Here is a 19,922-nt window from a genome sequence, read left to right as displayed (position 1 = left end):
AGGCTTTAACCTCTCCTCCCCTTCATCTACGCTGATTTGAAGTGGATTTAACAAGTGACATCAATAGGATAATAGCTTTCCGCTGGTCTGTCATGGAAAGAGCCATCAAAGATGGAGCAGAAAAAGATGGAAAATGAGAGACAGAAGTAGGAGAAGAACAAGAAGTTGGGACAAAAGAGGCATCACAAAGATATGAAGTTTAAGAAGGCCCAGAAGGATTTCATAAAGGAGAAATGGGTCAAGGTAGTCAGAAACAAGTATCTGGCTGCTTTTAAGAGTGAGAACGAGTGGGACAAACTTACACAGAAACGGATTAAAGCTGACTAGAAGAAACAGGAGGACCTCAAGACAAAGGAAGATATGAGAAAGGTGGAAACCAAAGAACACAAAGGCAGCCAGAAGAGAAGAGGCTGCAAGGGAAGAAAAAACCTATGATTGGTTTGGAAAAACTGCAATGGTCCTGCAACAAGTGGAAAATAAATATGTGTGTTTGTATGCGTGAGTAACTTCCATTTTAGTGTCCGGTTCCACTGTAACCCTTTAAGAACATTCAAAAACGTTTCCACAATAATTAGAAAATGGAGCTTGGCAGGTAAAAACAACAGATATAAAACCAGCTGTGTACAGTATCATTACATATTGGTTGAATGAGTCAATTGTGAAATAATGAATGACATTCACCAGACAAATTAGTCATTGGACACCATGAGTTTGTTTAGATTTTCCTTTACTGACATGACAAATTAAATACAAAGCAAGAAGTGGCGACGATTAAGACTTCAAGGTGTGGTCTAGTACTGTAGTGTGTTGCTGAAATTCCCTCCCCCTGAAGCTACTTCAAAAGGGCCTGTATATCCGACCTTCGCAAAACTGCAGTAACCGCCTGAACTGACCTTTGTTCGTAAGTACTGTAAATCAAATGCCGACTTCTCATAGTTGGTTCAAGTCCCAGGTTTGCTTAAAAACCTTAGTGTAGTCAACATGATTTTCCTGTGTTTTATATATATTCCACACTGAGGTTGGAATAACAGTGAAATTCTGAAAGATTACAATGCCGTTTTTAGTGTAAGAGCCATTTTAAAAGACGCCTGAAATGTCATTCTATGGTGGTGAGACGAAATGTTGGCCTGCCTGGTGACATCACACCTCCAAACCGCTGTCAATAACAGCTAGTTTTCCCCCTCCCCACTCACACCACTCCCAGACAGTCCTATCAAAATTCTTGCTTGAGAAATGTCTCTTTGCTAAGAAGCTATTAGTTTCTTTTTGACCATTTTAATTTAAAATAAATCACAGTAAGGTACTTAATTGTTACCCAGAAACTATTTTAAATTGAGAGAAAACAGCTGCATTGGACCTTTAAATGGGACTCTTCTTCTCTTACTCCCATATAGTCATCTTTAACTTTAGCTCTAATTTTAACCAAACTTTTTGCATCTCCTATATGGACGAGGATATGGGCGCGCCATCCGGCCCTACGTGGTGCACCGCTTCCGCCAGAGCATTGCCTTCTCCCTGCAGACGGCATGGCTGCTCGGCGCCTACTCCTCCGACATGCACATCTCTACCCAGCGCCACTGCGCGGCACCAAGCTGCGCAAGCTAATCCTCTCAGACGAACTAAAGCCCCACTCAGCTTCTAAAGGTGTGGGTCCCGCCGGTGCTGCGGACGCCAGCCCTGGGCTGCGGGGCGTTGCCCACATTCGACACCACCAGCGGCACACCGTGGAGCCGCCCCCCGGCCCCGACAGCCAAATCATCCCTGCCGATGCCTACCTCTCGCCTTCCAAGCGGACACATCAGCGATCCAAGACGGACGCCACGCATTGCACAAGCCTGGGGAGTAGCCTCAGGAGAACAGCCAGCAACCCCAAGGTGGAAAGCGGCTACGATGAGGTGAGTACCTTTTTTAACATATTTTGTCATACAAAAAGAGGGAAGGGAGAGTGGGATCAGAGTTGTAGAGTATAGAATGTCTTTGTACGTTTTTAATCTTTAATAGTAGGCCTGTTGCATACATGTTCTCTTTTATAGTCCCTATGGATGATAAAGCACAGGAAACCCTGAGTAACCTGAATACCAAGTTTTTCTCCATCTGTGTGTCAGTAGTAAATGGTTGTCCTACAGAACACTGTGGGATTCAGCAAGGAAACTTGGATCAGCCATGCTGGAGTGTGCTGAGTCAGCAATACTTTTTATTATTCGCAGGTGCAGCGTTTGCTTGCGACTTGCAGGCTCGTCTTCCATGTCTCACAATAATATTACTTGTGCAAAAACTGTTCTGTCAAAATTGAATATTCTTTGGGAGCCCAGGAGTACGAGTTTTGGACATTGAGGAGCGTTATAACAGCTCTTTCTATGGTCTAGCCAGACTACCCTCAGTCTAACTAATAAAGAAGGGGGTGGGGTTAGGTAGCATCTGTCCCACATCTCCAGAGTTCCCTCCCTATTGTTTTGGGCGTGCAGTGTCCTCCCTCTCCTTTTTGGCTGGACTTCTCAGCTAGATTGCTCTGCAGCTGGTGTGAGGTTGAGGGTGGGTCCCTCTCGAATGGAGAGCTTGGTGAAAAAAATTGGTCACTTTCTATCATTGCAGACATTGGATTGTTTAGCAGATGCTATTGTGAGCATGTTTGTGTTGGGGCAGGATTTGTGTCAGTGTTGACGAGCGATATGGTTCTTGTGGAAGTTTTCTGCTTCCTCTTGTCTGGCCTTTCTCTCGGTCTCACTGATTGTCCGGCTTGCAACCTTCTGTCAGTCCTCTCTCTCTCTCATCAGGGGATCAGTTATTTTATGAGAAATCAAATTGGGTAGTTTTAGATGGGACAAGGTCCTGAACTATAGCAGAAAGATGGTCCCTCTCCCCTCGTTCAACGCTTTCTTGGACTCTCCCAGGCATCTTGCTGTGTTATGCATTTTCTCCCTACTACCAATGTTTCCTCTCACCTCTAGTCTCTCTCTATTCTGTTTTTTGTGCCTGTTTTTGTCATCCTTTTTTAAAAATCCTCTACCCATCCCTCTCTCAGCTAATCTCCTCTCCTTCTCTTTCGCTCTCCCTCACTCTGTTTTCCTCCCTTCCCTTCCCCCACGTATGCCTGCATCAAACCTCCCTGCTGATGTTGTTGTGGCCAGTGATCCCTGTTTAATCTGTGTCTGTGCTGTGAAGAATCCTGTAGGGCAGGTGGAGCACATTAACAATCCACAGAATGCAACCAACAGCCCAAAGGAGTTCAAGGGCACTTCGCTTTATTGACTTTGCTCTTTAGGATGTATTAGCAAAGATGGGCAGAAACTGCTTCTCCAATAGAAATCCCCGATCACGCTTGTAGGTGATGTTTTGGCAACGTTAGCTAGCTAAGCTCATGTGCAGAAACACATCGTCGGGTTTAACGGTCGTGCAGGCCGTCAAATCAAAGGCACATAGATTCAAGCTAGGCTTAAGTAGCGGAAACTGTCATTACTACAACCTCATGAAAGTGACAGGTTTTTATTTTCAACAAAAACAACTTTATATCAAAGTTTTTGTCAAATAAAAACCTGTCACTTTCATGAGGTTGTAGTAATGACAGTTTCCGCTACTTAAGCCTAGCTTGAATCTGTGTTTCATTTAGATTTCGAGAAACTTAACAACTAAGAATACATTTTTCACTTCTCCCATTAACTTACCAAACCCTGGTCTGGTCTGCTGAGTCTGCTTCGCAAGCATTATGGGAAGTCTCGCGTGTTGCGCCTCTGGGTTTAGAAACTCTGTGATATTAGTACATTTACATTTACATTTACATTTTAGTCATGTAGCTGACGCTCTTATCCAGAGCGACTTACAGGAGCAATTAGGGTTAAGTGCCTTGCTCAAGGGCACATTTACGTCATTTAGCAGACGCTCTTATCCAGAGCGACCCTATAGCCAGTGGGATAACCACTTTACAATTTTTTTTGGGGGGGGTAGAAGGATTACTTTATCCTATCCCAGGTATTCCTTAGAGAGGTGGGGTTTCAAATGTCTCCGGAAGGTGGTGAGTGACTCCGCTGTCCTGGCGTCGTGAGGGAGCTTGTTCCACCATTGGGGTGCCAGAGCAGCGAACAGTTTTGACTGGGCTGAGCGGGAACTATGCTTCCGCAGAGGAAGGGGAGCCAGCAGGCCAGAGGTGGATGAACGCAATGCCCTCGTTTGGGTGTAGGGACTGATCAGAGCCCGAAGGTACAGAGGTGCCGTTCCCCTCACTGCTCCATAGGCAAGCACCATGGTCTTGTAGCGGATGCGAGCTTCAACTGGAAGCCAGTGGAGTGTGCGGAGGAGGGGGTGACGTGAGAGAACTTGGGAAGGTTGAACACCAGACGGGCTGCGGCATTCTGGATGAGTTGTAGGGGTTTAATGGCACAGGCAGGGAGGCCAGCCAACAGCGAGTTGCAGTAGTCCAGACGGGAGATGACAAGTGCCTGGATTAGGACCTGTGCCGCTTCCTGTGTAAGGCAGGGTCGTACTCTCCGAATGTTGTAGAGCATGAACCTGCAGGAGCGGGTCACCGCCTTGATGTTGGCGGAGAACGACAGGGTGTTGTCCAGGGTCACGCCTAGGCTCTTCGCACTCTGGGAGGAGGACACAGCGGAGTTGTCAACCGTGATGGCGAGATCATGGAGCGGGCAGTCCTTCCCGGGAGGAAGAGCAGCTCCGTCTTGCCAGGGTTCAGCTTGAGGTGGTGATCCGTCATCCATACTGATATGTCTGCCAGACATGCAGAGATGCGATTCGCCACCTGGTTATCAGAAGGGGGAAAGGAGAAGATTAGTTGTGTATCGTCAGCGTAGCAATGATAGGAGAGGCCATGTGAGGATATGACAGAGCCAAGTGACTTGGTGTATAGGGAGAAAAGGAGAGGGCCTAGAACTGAGCCCTGGGGACACCAGTGGTGAGAGCACGTGGTGCGGAGACAGCTTCTCGCCACGCCACTTGGTAGGAGCGACCGGTCAGGTAGGACGCAATCCAGGAGTGAGCCGCGCCGGAGATGCCCAGCTCGGAGAGGGTGGAGAGGAGGATCTGATGGTTCACAGTATCAAAGGCAGCAGACAGGTCTAGAAGGACAAGAGCAGAGGAGAGAGAGTTAGCTTTAGCAGTGCGGAGAGCCTCCGTGACACAGAGAAGAGCAGTCTCAGTTGAATGACCAGTCCTGAAACCTGACTGGTTTGGATCAAGAAGGTCATTCTGAGAGAGATAGCAAGAGAGTTGGCTAAAGACGGCACGCTCAATAGTTTTGGAAAGAAAAGAAAGAAGGGATACTGGTCTGTAGTTGTTGACATCAGTGGGATCGAGTGTTGGTTTTTTGAGAAGGGGAGCAACTCTCGCTCTCTTGAAGACGGAAGGGACATGGCCAGCGGTCAAGGATGAGTTGATCAGCGAGGTGAGGTAGGGGAGAAGGTCACCGGAGATGGTCTGGAGAAGAGAGGAGGGGATGGGGTCAAGCGGGCAGGTTGTTGGGCGGCCTGCAGTCACAAGTCGCAGGATTTTATCTGGAGAGAGAGGGAGAAAGAAGTCAAAGCATAGGGTAGGGCAGTGTGAGTAGGACCAGCAGTGTCATTAGACTTAACAAACGAGGATCGAATGTCGTCAACCTTCTTTTCAAAGTGGTTGACGAAGTCATCCACAGAGAGAGAGGGGGGGAGGATTCAGCAGGGAGGAAAATGTGGCAAAAGAGCTTCCTAGGGTTAGAGGCAGATGCTTGGAATTTAGAGTGGTAGAAAGTGGCCTTAGCAGCAGAAACAGATGAAGAAAATGTAGAGAGGAGGGGAGTGAAAAGATGCCAGGTCGGCAGGAGTTTAGTTTTCTTCCATTTCCGCTCCGCTGCCCGGAGCTCTGTTCTGTGAGCTCGCAATGAGTCATCAAGCCACGGAGCTGGAGGGGAGGACCGAGCCGGCCGGGAGGATAGGGGACACAGAGAGTCAAAGGATGCAGAAAGGGGAGGAGAGGAGGGTTGAGGAGGCAGAATCAGGAGATTGGAGGGAGAAGGATTGAGCAGAGGGAAGAGATGATAGGATGGAAGAGGAGAGAGTAGTGGGAGAGAGAGAGCGAAGGTTGCGGCGGCGCATTACCATCTGTGTAGGGGCAGAGTGAGTAGTGTGGGAGGAGAGCGAGAGAGAAAAGGAAACAAAGTAGTGGTCGGAGACATGGAGGGGGAGTTGCAGTGAGATTAGTAGAAGAGCAGCATCTAGTAAAGATGAGGTCAAGCGTATTGCCTGCCTTGTGAGTAGGGGGGACGGTGAGAGGGTGAGGTCAAAATAGGAGAGGAGTGGAAAGAAGGAGGCAGAGAGAAATGAGTCAAATGTGGACATAGGGAGGTTGAAATCCCCCAAAACTGTGAGGGGTGAGCCATCCTCAGGAAAGGAACTTATCAAGGCGTCAAGCTCATTGATGAACTCTCCAAGGGAACCTGGAGGGCGATAGATGACAAGGATATTAAGCTTAAATGGGCTAGTGACTGTGACAGCATGGAATTCAAATGAGGAGATAGACAGATGGGTTAGGGGAAAAATTGAGAATGTCCACTTGGGAGAGATGAGGATTCCTGTGCCACCACCCCTCTGACCAGATGCTCTCGGGGTATGCGAGAACACATGGTCAGACGAGGAGAGAGCAGTAGGAGTAGCAGTGTTTTCAGTGGTAATCCATGTTTCCGTCAGCGCCAGGAAGTCGAGGGACTGGAGATTAGCATAGGCTGGGATGAAGTCAGCTTTGTTGGCAGCAGAACGGCAGTTCCAGAGGCTGCCTGAGACCTGGAACTCCAGGTGTGGGGGTGCGTGCAGGGACCACCAGGTTAGAGAGGCAGCAGCCACGCGGTGTGGGGCGTTTGTGTAGCCTGTGCAGAGAGGAGAGAACAGGGATAGGCAGAGGCATAGTTGACAGGCTGTAGCAAATGGCTACAATAATGCAGAGGAGATCGGAATGAAATGAACTAAACATCTGGGAGAGTAGAGAGCAGGGCCTCCCTCACCAAAAACTTCTACCTCAGAAACTATAATTGTTTCACTGAACCACCCGAACAAAAACTCTACCAACTTCCACCTTTAGAAATCAGAATTGTTGTGAACCACAGCGGTTCAATGTTTAAAGGAATAGACTCAACCCACTTTATTCAGCTAGCTAACTATGACACCATAGCTAACTAGCATGCTAGCATCCAAAAACACACAGTTTAGCACCAACACTTGGTCGCAACAAACCACCAATAGTGTGTTAACACACTAAGCAGATAATTCGTGTCCGTGTCTGTTGGCTAGCTAGCAATGGCCACTGTGTTGACCTTGTTTGAAGAACGGCTAGCTAGCTAGCTTCGTGCTACCCCCGGCACCGCCGAAAAACAATGCCAACCCACAGTAACTACCCACAACAGCCCACGATGCCTAGCTATGACGCCATAGCTAACTAGCATGCTAGCATCCAATAACACACAGTTTAGCACCAATACTTGGTTACAACAAACTACCAAGAGTGTGTTAACACACTAAACAGATAATTCATGTCCGTGTCTAGTTCCTTTCATAACGCAGCAAAAATTAAACGTTGGCTAGCTAGCACATTAACATTGGAAACAACTCTCCACCGTTGCACTAAACAGATAATTACCAATAAACGTTACCAGTAGCTACCCGCTAGCTAGCTAGCATACCAAGAGTGTGTTAACACACTAAACAGATAATTCATGTCCGTGTCTAGTTCCTTTCATAACGCAGCAAAAAATTAAACGTTGGCTAGCTAGCACATTAGCTAGCACATTAACATTGGAAACCACTCTCCACCATTGCACTAAACAGATAATTACCAATAAACGTTACCAGTAGCTACCCGCTAGCTAGCTAGCTAGCTACTAGTACACAGTGATCACTAGTTGGATGCCAAGCAGTCCATTTTGCTTTGATAATAAATACTGTACTGATAGTCCTTATTGATAAGGCTTCACACGCCATCTTGTTAGTCCTGGTTATTGGCCTAAGGACTGACCTGACTAATTTTGTTTTGATCTTTTTACTTGGCCTCTGGCTGGATTGCAACAGTGAGGAAAAACCAAGAGGCACCAATCACAGTGAAGAGGAAGAAGAATGCTGTGAAATATGTCCACAATTTTGAGCCGCGCTGTAATGTGAGTGGGACCACCCCCGCAGTGCAGATTGGGTGGGTGTTGCATTACAGCCCTTTTTTGTTTACAGTCTGGGCTCAGCTGTCAGTGCCCAGGTATGCCCTCTCCGCCTCACTACTTCCCTCTTCCTGCCCACCTCGCGTCGTCTTGGCAACATAGCCGCCGGGCTGGGAGCACTGTGGTGGATTCAGATAGCACCATTTTCCCCCCAGAGTGGGATTCAATGGAAACATACATGAGGGGTTTAACTACAGATGCAGCTGTCGCTTTACACACATTATTTCTGTTTCTATATACACTACCGTTCAAAAGTTTGGGGTCACTTAGAAATGTCCTTGTTTTTGAAAGAAAAGCATTTTCTTTGTCCATTTTTCAAATAACATCAAATTGATCAGAAATACAGTGTAGACATTGTTAATGTTGTAGCTGGAAACGGCAGATTTTTAATGGAATATCTACATAGGCGTACAGAGGCCCATTATCAGCAACCATCTGTCCTGTGTTCCAATGGCACGTTGTGTTTGCTAATCCAAGTTTATCATTTTAAAAGGCTAATTGATCATTAGAAAACCCTTTTGCAATTATTTTAGCACAGCTGAAAACTGTTGTGCTGATTTTAAAGGAGCAATAAAACTGGCCTTCTTGAGACTAGTTGAGTATCTGGAGCATCAGCAATTGTGGGTTCGATTACAGGCTCAAAATGGTCAGAAACAAACAACTTTCTTCTGAAACTCGTCAGTCTATTCTTGTTCTGAGAACTGAAGGCTATTCCATGCGAGAAATGCCAAGAAACTGAAGATCTTGTACAACGCTGTGTACTACTCCCTTCACAGAACAGCGCTCTAACCAGAATAGAAAGCGCGTATTACACTGTATTTCTGATCAATTTGATGTTATTTTAATGGACAAAAAAATTGCTTTTCTTTTGAAAACAAGGACATTTCTAAGTGACCCCAAACTTTTGAACAGTAGTGTGTGTGTGTATATATATGTCAGAATTACATGGCCAGTATTGAATAGAGGAGAATCCTAGCAAATTCTGAGCGTTTGAGAGACTGTTTTACAACCGGAGTATGCAATATTGGTTTCATCAACACTCCTGTATCAACTGCATGTCGGCCATTTGCGGTTATACGTGAGTGCCGGTGGAAAGTTTATCTGGATATAGGACATCTGACATGACAATGACATTAATACATGCTAATAGTTAACTAGCGAGAACCAGCCACTCACTATGTTTTGAAATGGCTATCTAGTTAGTCTATAGGCGAAATCATTATTTTACCTGCTGCGCAATGTCTCTCACCCCCTCTCTCCTCTGGCAACTGCCCACTTGAACACATTCAGGTGATGGACACACCATGACTTTTCCAAGATTTTCATTGCTGACCAAAAATTGGCTATAACTGGGTAAATAGCTCACTAACTAGCAATCAATATCAACATGTTCACGTGGAGCTAGTCTCGCTTTGATCTCAAAAACACATCTTGCGACTGCATGATTGAAAGACCACTCGTGCCTGTAGGCCTACAATAACAGAGGACACTTTGATCAAATTCTGATTGGGGTAGCATAATTGTTAGATTTTTGTGATTTTTAGCGTGATTTATTATTATTTTTTACTTATCCGTTCGGTCAAGCATTATTCACTTGAACATAAAGACGTTCGGTGGCAGGCAAATGCCTCAACATTGATTTGACTGCTGTAAAATCAGTTGTAGGTCTTTAGACTGACTTCCTTATCAGATAGGCTAGTACAGAGGAGCTATGCGTTGTCACCCGATTTTAGCTCCGCCCTTACAAAATGGTATTCTAACACATCGCCCTGTGTTCAACAATCACCTGGACAACAAGTGCAAAGGAAGTCTGCTCTACTGCTGACGTACATGCACACAGAGAAAATGCATTTCTGCCACACCTTGTTGTGTTCTGCAGGTAACCCAAGCCTCAGGCTCGGTCTCCCTGTCGACTCTATCCCCAAGGCAGTTGTCATCAGCAACGTGTACTTTGGTTACATGTCTATTGGGTGAGCAGTTACTGTCTATACAGGTACATTCCGGAAAGTATCCTACAGCTAATTGCTCATTTTAGGCTAGACTCCTGAAATGCATTACATATTTGAAAATCTAATCAGCATGAGAATTACATTTTCAGTTATTTGGATCCAGTTGCGGTCAAATACACTATATATATATACAAAAGTATGTGGACACACCTTCAAATTAGTGGATTTGGCTATTTCAGCCACACCTGTTGCTGACAGGTGTATAAAATTTAGCACAGCCATGTGATCTCCATAGACAAACCATGGCAGTAGAATTACCTTACTGAAGAGCTCAGTGACTTTCTACGTGGCACCGTCATAGGATGCCACCTTTCCAACAAGTCAGTTTGTCAAATTCCTGCCCTGCTAGAGCTTCCCCGGTAAACTGTAAGTACTGTTATTGTGAAGTGGAAACGTCTAGGAGCAACAACGGCTCAGCCGCAAAGTGGTAGGCCACACAAGCTCACTGAACGAGACCGGCGAGTGCTGAAGCGCATGGCGCATAAAAATCGTCTGTCTTCGGGTTCCAAACTGCCTCTGGAAGCAACGTGAAGTGGGTTCCCATGGCCGAGCAGCTGCACACAAGCCTAAGATCACCATACGCAATGCCAAGTGTCGGCTGGAGTGGTGTAAAGCTCACCGCCATTGGACTCTGGAGCAGTGGAAACGCGTTCTCTGGAGTGATGAATCATGCTTCACCATTTGGCAGTCCGACGGACTAATCTAGGTTTGGCGGATGCCAGGAGAACGCTACCTGCCCAAATGCATAGTGCCAACTGTAAAGTTTGGTGGAGGATGAATAATGGTCTGGGGCTGTTTTTCATGGTTCGGGCTAAGCCCTTTAGTTCCAGTGAAGGGAAATCTTAACGCTACAGCATACAATGACATTCTAGACGATTCTGTGCTTCCAACTTTGTGGCAACAGTTTGGGGAAGGCCCTTTCCTGTTTCAGCATGACAATGCCCCTGTGCACAAAGCGAGGTCTGTACAGAAATGGTTTGTTGAGATCGTTGTGGAAGAACTTGACTGGCCTGCACAGAGCCCTGTCCTCAACCCCATCGAACACCTTTGGGATGAATTGGAACGCTGACTGCGAGCCAGGCCTAATCGCCCAACATCAGTGCCCGACCTCACGAATGCTCTTGTGGTTGAGTAGAAGCAAGTACCCGCAGCAATGTTCCAACATCTTCCAACATGCCCACGATTTTGTAATGAGATATTTGACAAGCAGGTGTCTACATACTTTTGGTAATGTAGTGTATATTGTCACCCTTGCACTTTACAATGGAGTGCAATAGAGCAGAAGACTCGTTTGCTACAACACCTTGCTTGTTTCAGCAAGGAGCAAAGTTTCATCATGTTGTTGAGTCCATGAACAGTTGTTCCACAAAAAAAAAGACGGGTTATTTTATTTTCGTGCCGGCTTCATCCATAACCGAGTGGCGCAGTGGTCTAAGGCACTGCATCTCAGTGCTTGAGGTGTCACTACAGACCCCCTGGTTCGATTCCAGGCTGTATCACAACTTGCTGTGATTGGGAGTCCCATAGGGCGGTGCAGAATTGGCCCAGCGTCGTCTGGGTTTGGCTGGTGTAGGCCGTCATTGTAAATAAGAATATGTTCTTAACTGACTTTGCCTAGTTAAATAAAGGTAAAATATATACGGTAATTGTGCCAGCCCTAACAGGACTTGACTCTATATGATAGAGCAGATATCCACTCTACCTTTTCAAATCTATGAATTACATTTTGGGAAGTGTTACCCAGCCACTTGGAACACCAATTATTTTGCCTCGTTAAGCATGGGTCCAGAATCAGTTGTTTTGAATAGGGAAATCCGATCCCAGTAACACTCGGGGACCCTTCCTCAACAGAACGTCCTGTCCACTCTGGAAGTGATGTCAGGAAGTCATGACGTTTGGTCATGATCCAGAAAATACACTTCTTCACAGGAAAGGCATTTTGACATTTGACTACAAAAGTAGAATGCTAAGGAAGCTGCTTGGTTTGCCTGTCAACACAAAAAGACCAAGGAAATGCTATGAAATACAGGTTCCTCGTCCTGGAAAATCTGTGGTTTTGAATAGGCCTAACTAGGGCTGTGGCGGTCATGAAATTTTGGCAGGCGGTAATTGTCATGCAAATGACTGCCGGTCTCACGGTAATTGACCGTTAATTAACATAAACATGTTTAGCGCGCTTTTGGAACATCTAGATTTTAAAAAGTCAAAGTACATTTTTAATATAGCCATCACAATAAAATCCATTATTGATTTAGTTGTGATAGGCTTATAAACCAGGGAATGTCTTAGAAATCAAAACATAAAGGGCTGCATGATGCAACTCTATATATTGATGATTTGGAGAGGGGGAGATCTAATCAATGGAAGATGGAATTAAAAGTGAAATGAGAGGCTACAACGACCAAAAGCCAACGGGTATGCTGCTATTTACGCTATAGTCTGAGTGGAGTTATGTGTAGGCTAACGGTAGGACGGTGAAAAGCGCAGTAATGTTATGGCTAGGCTCAATTAGCCGAGTTAGCTAGCTTCTCTCAGTTTGATACAGTCAAGACAGGTACTGAATAATCGGATTGGATGATAAATAACTAGCAAGAAGTTAACAGTGGTTGCGGTCTCTCTCTCAGGCTCATGGTGCTTACTCATACATTCACACACACACCGAACGGCCTCCACTCCCTAACAGCCTCGCTCTCGCTCTCTCCCCTCCCATGGGTCCGGTTGAATAAAGTAGCAAAACAATTGGCTTTTCTGCTGCTTCCCTCACTCGGATCAGACCAGTTGTCCTTTCGGGAGAGGTTTTAAAAATGTATGCATATTGGGTCCGGGGCTTTCCCGTGTCCATTTCGGAACAGGAACTGTAACTCCCATAATTATTTGTCCTCATCATTCAGATTATTCAAATTAAATCATGATGTGATTAGAGGGACAATAGAGCACTGAGTTCCAGGCCATTAGCAAGTTTGGTAGGCTATCCATCAGCACCGTTCATTTGCGCAGTTTTGGATTGGGATTACCTTTACCAACGGGAATTTAACTGCGGTCACGACTCGTGACTGGCGGTAATAAGGTCACCGCAACAGCCCTAGCCCTAATCTGTGTGTCAACGCCACCTCTAGGCTCTGTTTCAATGTCCACACCAACTAGCACATGTATGCATTGGGCATGATTTCTTTGTGGTATAAAAGTATGGACATTGGCATGTAGTGCAATGGTCTCAACCCCCTTGGGTTGTTTTTCTCTCTGTAATCGGATAACTTGCTTCATGTTTTTGAAAAATGCTTCTGGGAGTTTTGGAATGGGGAGACTCAGCTAAATGTAAAGACACCTGGAGTAACCTTTACTGAAGGAGAGTCAGTCAAAGTCAGTCATAATTACACACGTTTACACATTTTACATGGTAGTCCTAAGCAACAAATACGCCACTGGCAGTAGTTCATGTGGCAAAAATTGGCCTACCTGGTATTAAAGGTAGACTCAGTGGGATGACGTAGATGCAGAAAGTAAACAGCATAGTGGGTCAATTTCCACAACAACTAAGAGCGTTGAAGTGCGAGGCTCAACTTCTCCGCTGTTTTGGTCCCTTGGCTACCATGCTGTAACAGTGCGACTGTGTGAGCAAAGTATTTTATCTCGCTCATCTCAATATCTGCGGTGCTGCTCGTGGCAACATACATTTCACTGAGTCTACCTTTAACTAAGAACTAACAAATTAACCTTTTTTTCTTGTGTGTTAAGTATTTTAACAAAAATGTTAACTGTCCCATATGTTAGCCTACTTAATTGGAACTTGTTTCCATAACAAAACAAAATGTAAGTACTTTTTTTATATAGTAACCTTATGATTGAGTTGTTATCTAATTTCAAAGTAGCCTTAATGGTGGACTGTAGAACAAAGGACTTCCTAGATTTGTACTTTGACCTACTATAATGGTATTGAATATTGCTCATACTTTAAATATGAAGATATTGGACACCATAAGTTGACTAAACATCTCCAAGGCCCAAGAGCTTGTTTGGTATCTGGGTTTCGCTCAAGTCTCTCATTTTAACCATTGTGGTACTGATCTCTGGTGCTGGTATGTGGTACTGCAATGGGTTGACAGAATTTAATTTATTTGCTTCTTTCTCCCTGTGCCCATGCATTCTTAGTCTTATACCTCCCCTTGGTTTTCTCTTCAGATTCCGCTCCTAAAACATCCTTCTTTCAATTCCCATCATACCCATCTTCCTCCCTCCTTTCTCAGCCTCTTTTTTTTTTTTTTTTTTTTGTGTGTAGTCATTCAAGGAAGGACCCTAAAAAAAAGATGTGCCACTTGTTATTTGCTGTAGCTTGTTGTAAATGTCTTCAGAACACAAAAAGACATCTGTCTTGATCTAGATTCTAACCAGCTCTCCTCCTCCTAACCTCGCTCCTCCTCTCTGTAGCCGTTGCGCCTGACGCTGCAGAGGGAGTTCATCAAGTCTCTGATGGGCATCGGAAAGCGGCTGGCCACGCTGCCCACCAAGGAGCAGAAGACCTGGCAGCTCATCTCAGAGCTGTCACAGCTCAACCACAAGCTGCCAGCCCGCGTCTGGCTGCCCACTGCAGCCTTCGACCACCACGTGGTGCGCATTCCCCACACACAGGCCGTGGTGCTCAACTCCAAAGATAAGGTGAGGCAACTTGTTGTAATACACATGTATAAGGAGGTACACACACACAACAGGCTCCAAAAACAAGGTGACCAGAATGCCTAGTAGTTTGACACGATTAATTAGTTAACTCATTTGTTAGTTTGTTATTTATTTCTGAGGAGCCTGGAGTTTAGATGGAGTGGGCCCCAATGCTCTTTGTCAATGGGACTTCCTGCATAAATGTACCTTACAAAAATAGGTCTAGAACTCCAGTGACCTCTTCATTCTCCCCTTCCTCTCAGGCCCCGTACATCATCTACGTGGAGGTGCTGGAGTGCGAGAGGTTCGAGACGTCCGGCATTCCCCTGCGCATCCCGGAGACATGCATCCGCAGCGCCCGCTCTGTGGACAACCTCCTCCCGGAGTGCGTTGGCATCACAGCCGAGCAGCGCGCCGGCAGTTTCTCCACCGTGCCCAACTACGACAACGACGACGAGGCCTGGGCCGTGGATGACATCGGCAAGTTGGAAGTGGAGGTAGGTACCCATGGCAACCACATGGTGGCACCGTCTGACTTTAAGTCACATTTTGATGACTAGGTTGTTGGGGAAGGAGGAGGTGAATCAGATTTGAATGTACTTTTAACTCTGGGGTCCTTCTATGGTTTCAGCTCTCAGAAGGCCACACCAGTAGCAGTGACAACATCTCCCAGTTCTCTGTGGACAGCATCACCAGAACGGAGAGCAAGGAGCCTGTCTTCACCGCCGCTGGCGACATCAGGTACAGGGTCACTGCCTGACAGAATTGCCCTGCTAGCTTGTAGTTTCTCTTTAAGACTTTCTTGTTATAGAGTTTTGGTCTGGATAGCTGTTTTACAACCGCATGTTTCTTTTGTCTTAGGCGACGTCTATCAGAGAACCTGGCCCACACCCCCACAACGTTCCGGAAAGATCCGGAGGACCCGTCCGCTGTGGCGCTCAAGGAGCCCTGGCAGGAGAAAGTCAGGTGGGTGATTGGTACATAGAAATATACACTGCTCAAAAAAATTAAGGGAACACTAAAATAACACATCCTAGATCTGAATGAATGAAATGATCTTATTAAATACTTTTTTCTTTACATAGTTGAATGTGCTGACAACAAAATCACACAAAAATTATCAATGGAAATCAAATTTATCAACCCATGGCTGTCTGGATTTGGAGTCACCCTCAAAATTAAAGTGGAAAACCACACTACAGGCTGATCCATCTTTGCTGTAATGTCCTTAAAACAAGTCAAAATGAGGCTCAGTAGTGTGTGTGTGTGGCCTCCACGTGCCTGTATGCCCTCCCTACAACGCCTGGGCATGCTCCTGATGAGGTGGCGGATGGTCTCCTGAGGGATCTCCTCCCAGACCTGGACTAAAGCATCCGCCAACTCCTGGACAGTCTGTGGTGCAACGTGGCGTTGGTGGATGGAGCGAGACATGATGTCCCAGATGTGCTCAATTGGATTCAGTCATAGCATCAATGCCTTCCTCTTGCAGGAACTGCTGACACACTCCAGCCACATGAGGTCTAGCATTGTCTTGCATTAGGAGGAACCCAGGGCCAGCATATGGTCTCACAAGGGGTCTGAGGATCTCATCTCGGTACCTAATGGCAGTCAGGCTACCTCTGGCGAGCACATGGAGGGCTGTGCGGCCCCCCAAAGAAATGCCACCCCACACCATGACTGACCCACCGCCAAACCGGTCATGCTGGAGGATGTTGCAGGCAGCAGAACGTTCTCCACGGCGTCTCCAGACTCGGTCACGTGCTCAGTGTGAACCTGCTTTCATCTGTGAAGAGCACAGGGCGCCAGTGGCGAATTTGCCAATCTTGGTGTTCTCTGGCAAATGCCAAACGTCCTGCACGGTGTTGGGCTGTAAGCACAACCCCCACCTGTGGACGTCGGGCCCTCATACCACCCTCATGGAGTCTGTTTCTGACCGTTTGAGCAGACACATGCACATTTGTGGCCTGCTGGAGGTCATTTTGCAGGGCTCTGGCAGTGCTCCTCCTGCTCCTCCTTGCACAAAGGCGGAGGTAGCGGTCCTGCTGCTGGGTTGTTGCCCTCCTACGGCCTCCTCCACGTCTCCTGATGTACTGGCCTGTCTCCTGGTAGCGCCTCCATGCTCTGGACACTACGCTGACAGACACAGCAAACCTTCTTGCCACAGCTCGCATTGATGTGCCATCCTGGATGAGCTGCACTACCTGAGCCACTTGTGTGGGTTGTAGACTCCGTCTCATGCTACCACTACCAAAACATCAGCCAGGAAGCATAGGAACTGAGAAGTGGTCTGTGGTCACCACCTGCAGAACCACTCCTTTATTGGGGGTGTCTTGCTAATTGCCTATAATTTCCACCTGTTGTCTATTCCATTTGCACAACAGCATGTGAAATATATTGTCAATCAGTGTTGCTTCCTAAGTGGACAGTTTGATTTCACAGAAGTGTGATTGACTTGGAGTTACATTGTGTTGTTTAAGTGTTCCCTTTATTTTTTTGAGCAGTGTAATTACTAGAAGAGACAAAATGGATGGGCATACACAATCCCCCACCCGAGGATACATGTCTGTCCCACTTAGTGCAGCGAAGACAACACATTGTGGCATTGTAAAGTCATTTGCTGTGTCTCACTATTTCTTTCCGCTCTCTCCATCCCTCAGGCGGATAAGGGAGGGCTCCCCTTACGGTCACCTGCCAAACTGGCGGCTGCTGTCGGTCATCGTGAAGTGTGGGGGACGACCTGAGGCAAGAGCTACTGGCCTTCCAGGTGCTCAGCCAGCTACAGGTACTTGACTCTCCACAGTAGAGTCCCATTCCACAGAAATGCTCTGAATTATTTATTCTTATTAGCATTCATTCAATCACTAATTCGCTCCACTACTCCCCTTTCCTCTCCAGTCCATCTGGGAGCAGGAGCACGTCCCCCTGTGGATCAAGCCCTATAAGATCCTGGTGATGTCATCGGACAGCGGGATGATCGAGCCCGTGCTGAACGCTGTCTCTCTGCACCAGGTGAGCAGAGAAAATGAGATGGACCCAATTGTGCACTTGAAATCTCATGACAAAGTTGCCTAACAATAACTTCAAGCCGAGTTGTTTAGCTATGTAATCCAGTACCTCTTGGGATGAAAGATTTTGATAATCTAAGTAATGGTTGATCACGCACTGGAATTTCGTGTCAGTTGCTAATTCTAATGGAATGCCGTGTCGGTAGCTTTTTCTAATGGAATACTGTGTCTGTTGCTATTTCATACAAAATGCTGTTTCTGTGCTCCAGGTGAGGAAGCAGAGCCAGCTGTCTCTGCTGGACTACTTCCTGCAGGAGCACGGCAGCTACACCACCGAGGCCTTCCTCACCGCCCAGTGCAACTTTGTGGAGAGCTGCGCCGGCTACAGTCTCATCTGCTACCTGCTGCAGGTTAAAGACAGGTGGGCAGCCCTCCCTTTTCACCCCTCTTCAGTTTCACTCGTTACATTACTCACATGTTCCATTTCCCCTCTTAGCTTCCTTTGTCTTTGAGCCTGTTTGGCTACATTTACACAGGCTGCACAATTCTGATATTTTGCCAATAATTGGGCAGAAGGTCAGAAATGGTCTGCCTGTGTAAACACAGTTTTTGTGGTCTGATATCAACTACCACATCCCACCCTCTCATCTATTCCTATACCCTTTACTCAGTTCCCCTATCCCTCATCTCCTTTCTGTCTTTCTCCAGACACAATGGAAACATCCTCCTGGACTCAGAGGGCCACATAATCCACATTGACTTTGGCTTCATCCTGTCCAGCTCGCCCAGGAACCTGGGCTTTGAGACCTCCGCTTTTAAGCTCACCAGCGAATTTGTGGATGTGAGTCAAATGAATTATACTGCATGCGAATTTGCATTGTCATATAAGTGTAAACTGGAGAACACTGTGGAATTGATCATACAACTAGCTGCCTAACAATCTAGCTAGAAACCTCACAAAATGTTCACTGCATAAATGCATACATTTGTTAGTGTTCAAAGATGCTATTAGCGAGTTTGCTGGTTAGCTGCAGTAGCCTGCATAACCTGTTGGTTTTTTATGTGTAAAGACTAACCTCTGTTGTCTGTGGTTCTCTCAGGTGATGGGAGGCCTGGATGGAGACATGTTCAACTACTACAAGATGCTGATGCTCCAGGGCCTGATAGCTGCTCGCAAACACATGGAGAAGGTGGTCCAAATAGTGGAGATCATGCAGCAAGGTACTGTTAGCTAAAACGGTATATTAGCATGACCAGTGTGTTGTGGTGTTTTTCCATAAACATTATCTATCTGCCCGGTTTCTCTGTGGTCTTGGGATTGCAACTCCTCTGACTCCCTCTCCCTGGGTCTCCCCTCTCTCCTCCCCCCACCAGGCTCTCACCTACCCTGCTTCCATGGCTCCAGCACCATCCGCTACCTGAAGGAACGTTTCCACATGAGCCTGACGGAGGAGCAGCTACAGGTGCTGGTGGAGCAGATGGTGGATGGCTCCATGCGCTCCATCACCACCAAGCTTTCGACGGCTTCCAGTACTTCACCAACGGCATCATGTGAACAGTTCGACACCAAACCCTACTACATGGGACAACCACATGGGAGAGCAAGCAAACATACATATAAAGATGGTGGTGAACATGTGCATATGGACTCACGCATGTGTGCTTGCCATAGCAGCACATTTAGGAAAATGGACTTGTGTATAGACTAGTGCTACAGGACCTGTTTGCAAACTCGGTATGTTCTTTGTCTTAGACGGACCACTGTTTACCCCCTCCTTGTTTTGGCCTTGTGGAGGGGGAGTCCGCACCTCCTCTCCCTCTTGTCCTCCTATCCATAGGACATTTACCGCATTGACTGTTCTAAAACGAGGCATAACGCACAGTTCAAATCACACACGAAAAGGATAAGTATCAATATCGGAGAAGGTACTTCATTGAAAAGGGGGAGGGGCAATGTGGTAGTGGTCTATATTCAGAGGAGCCAAGAAGACTTTTCTCAGAATGGATGAAAAATGAATAACTGTAGATCAATTGTGCAAGAGCATCACAAAGCAGTACATATAGAATATATGTACT

General features: G+C 46.5%; 1 protein-coding gene and 1 pseudogene across 1 annotated transcript in view; one reads left to right on the top strand and one right to left on the bottom strand.

Moving 5' to 3' along the window:
* Window positions 1-19,922, bottom strand: part of LOC121572024 (mitoguardin 1-like) — a 35,676-nt gene that overhangs the window by 9,554 nt on the left and 6,200 nt on the right. The gene's annotated exons all lie outside the window — the stretch shown is intronic.
* On the top strand, window positions 1,794-19,466 carry LOC121572025 (annotated as a pseudogene).

The sequence above is a fragment of the Coregonus clupeaformis genome, chromosome 8 (genome assembly GCF_020615455.1).
Source record: "Coregonus clupeaformis isolate EN_2021a chromosome 8, ASM2061545v1, whole genome shotgun sequence".
Lineage (NCBI taxonomy): Eukaryota > Metazoa > Chordata > Actinopteri > Salmoniformes > Salmonidae > Coregonus > Coregonus clupeaformis.
Note: the sequence above shows the minus strand (reverse complement) of the source record. Positions and strands in the feature narration are given on the sequence as shown.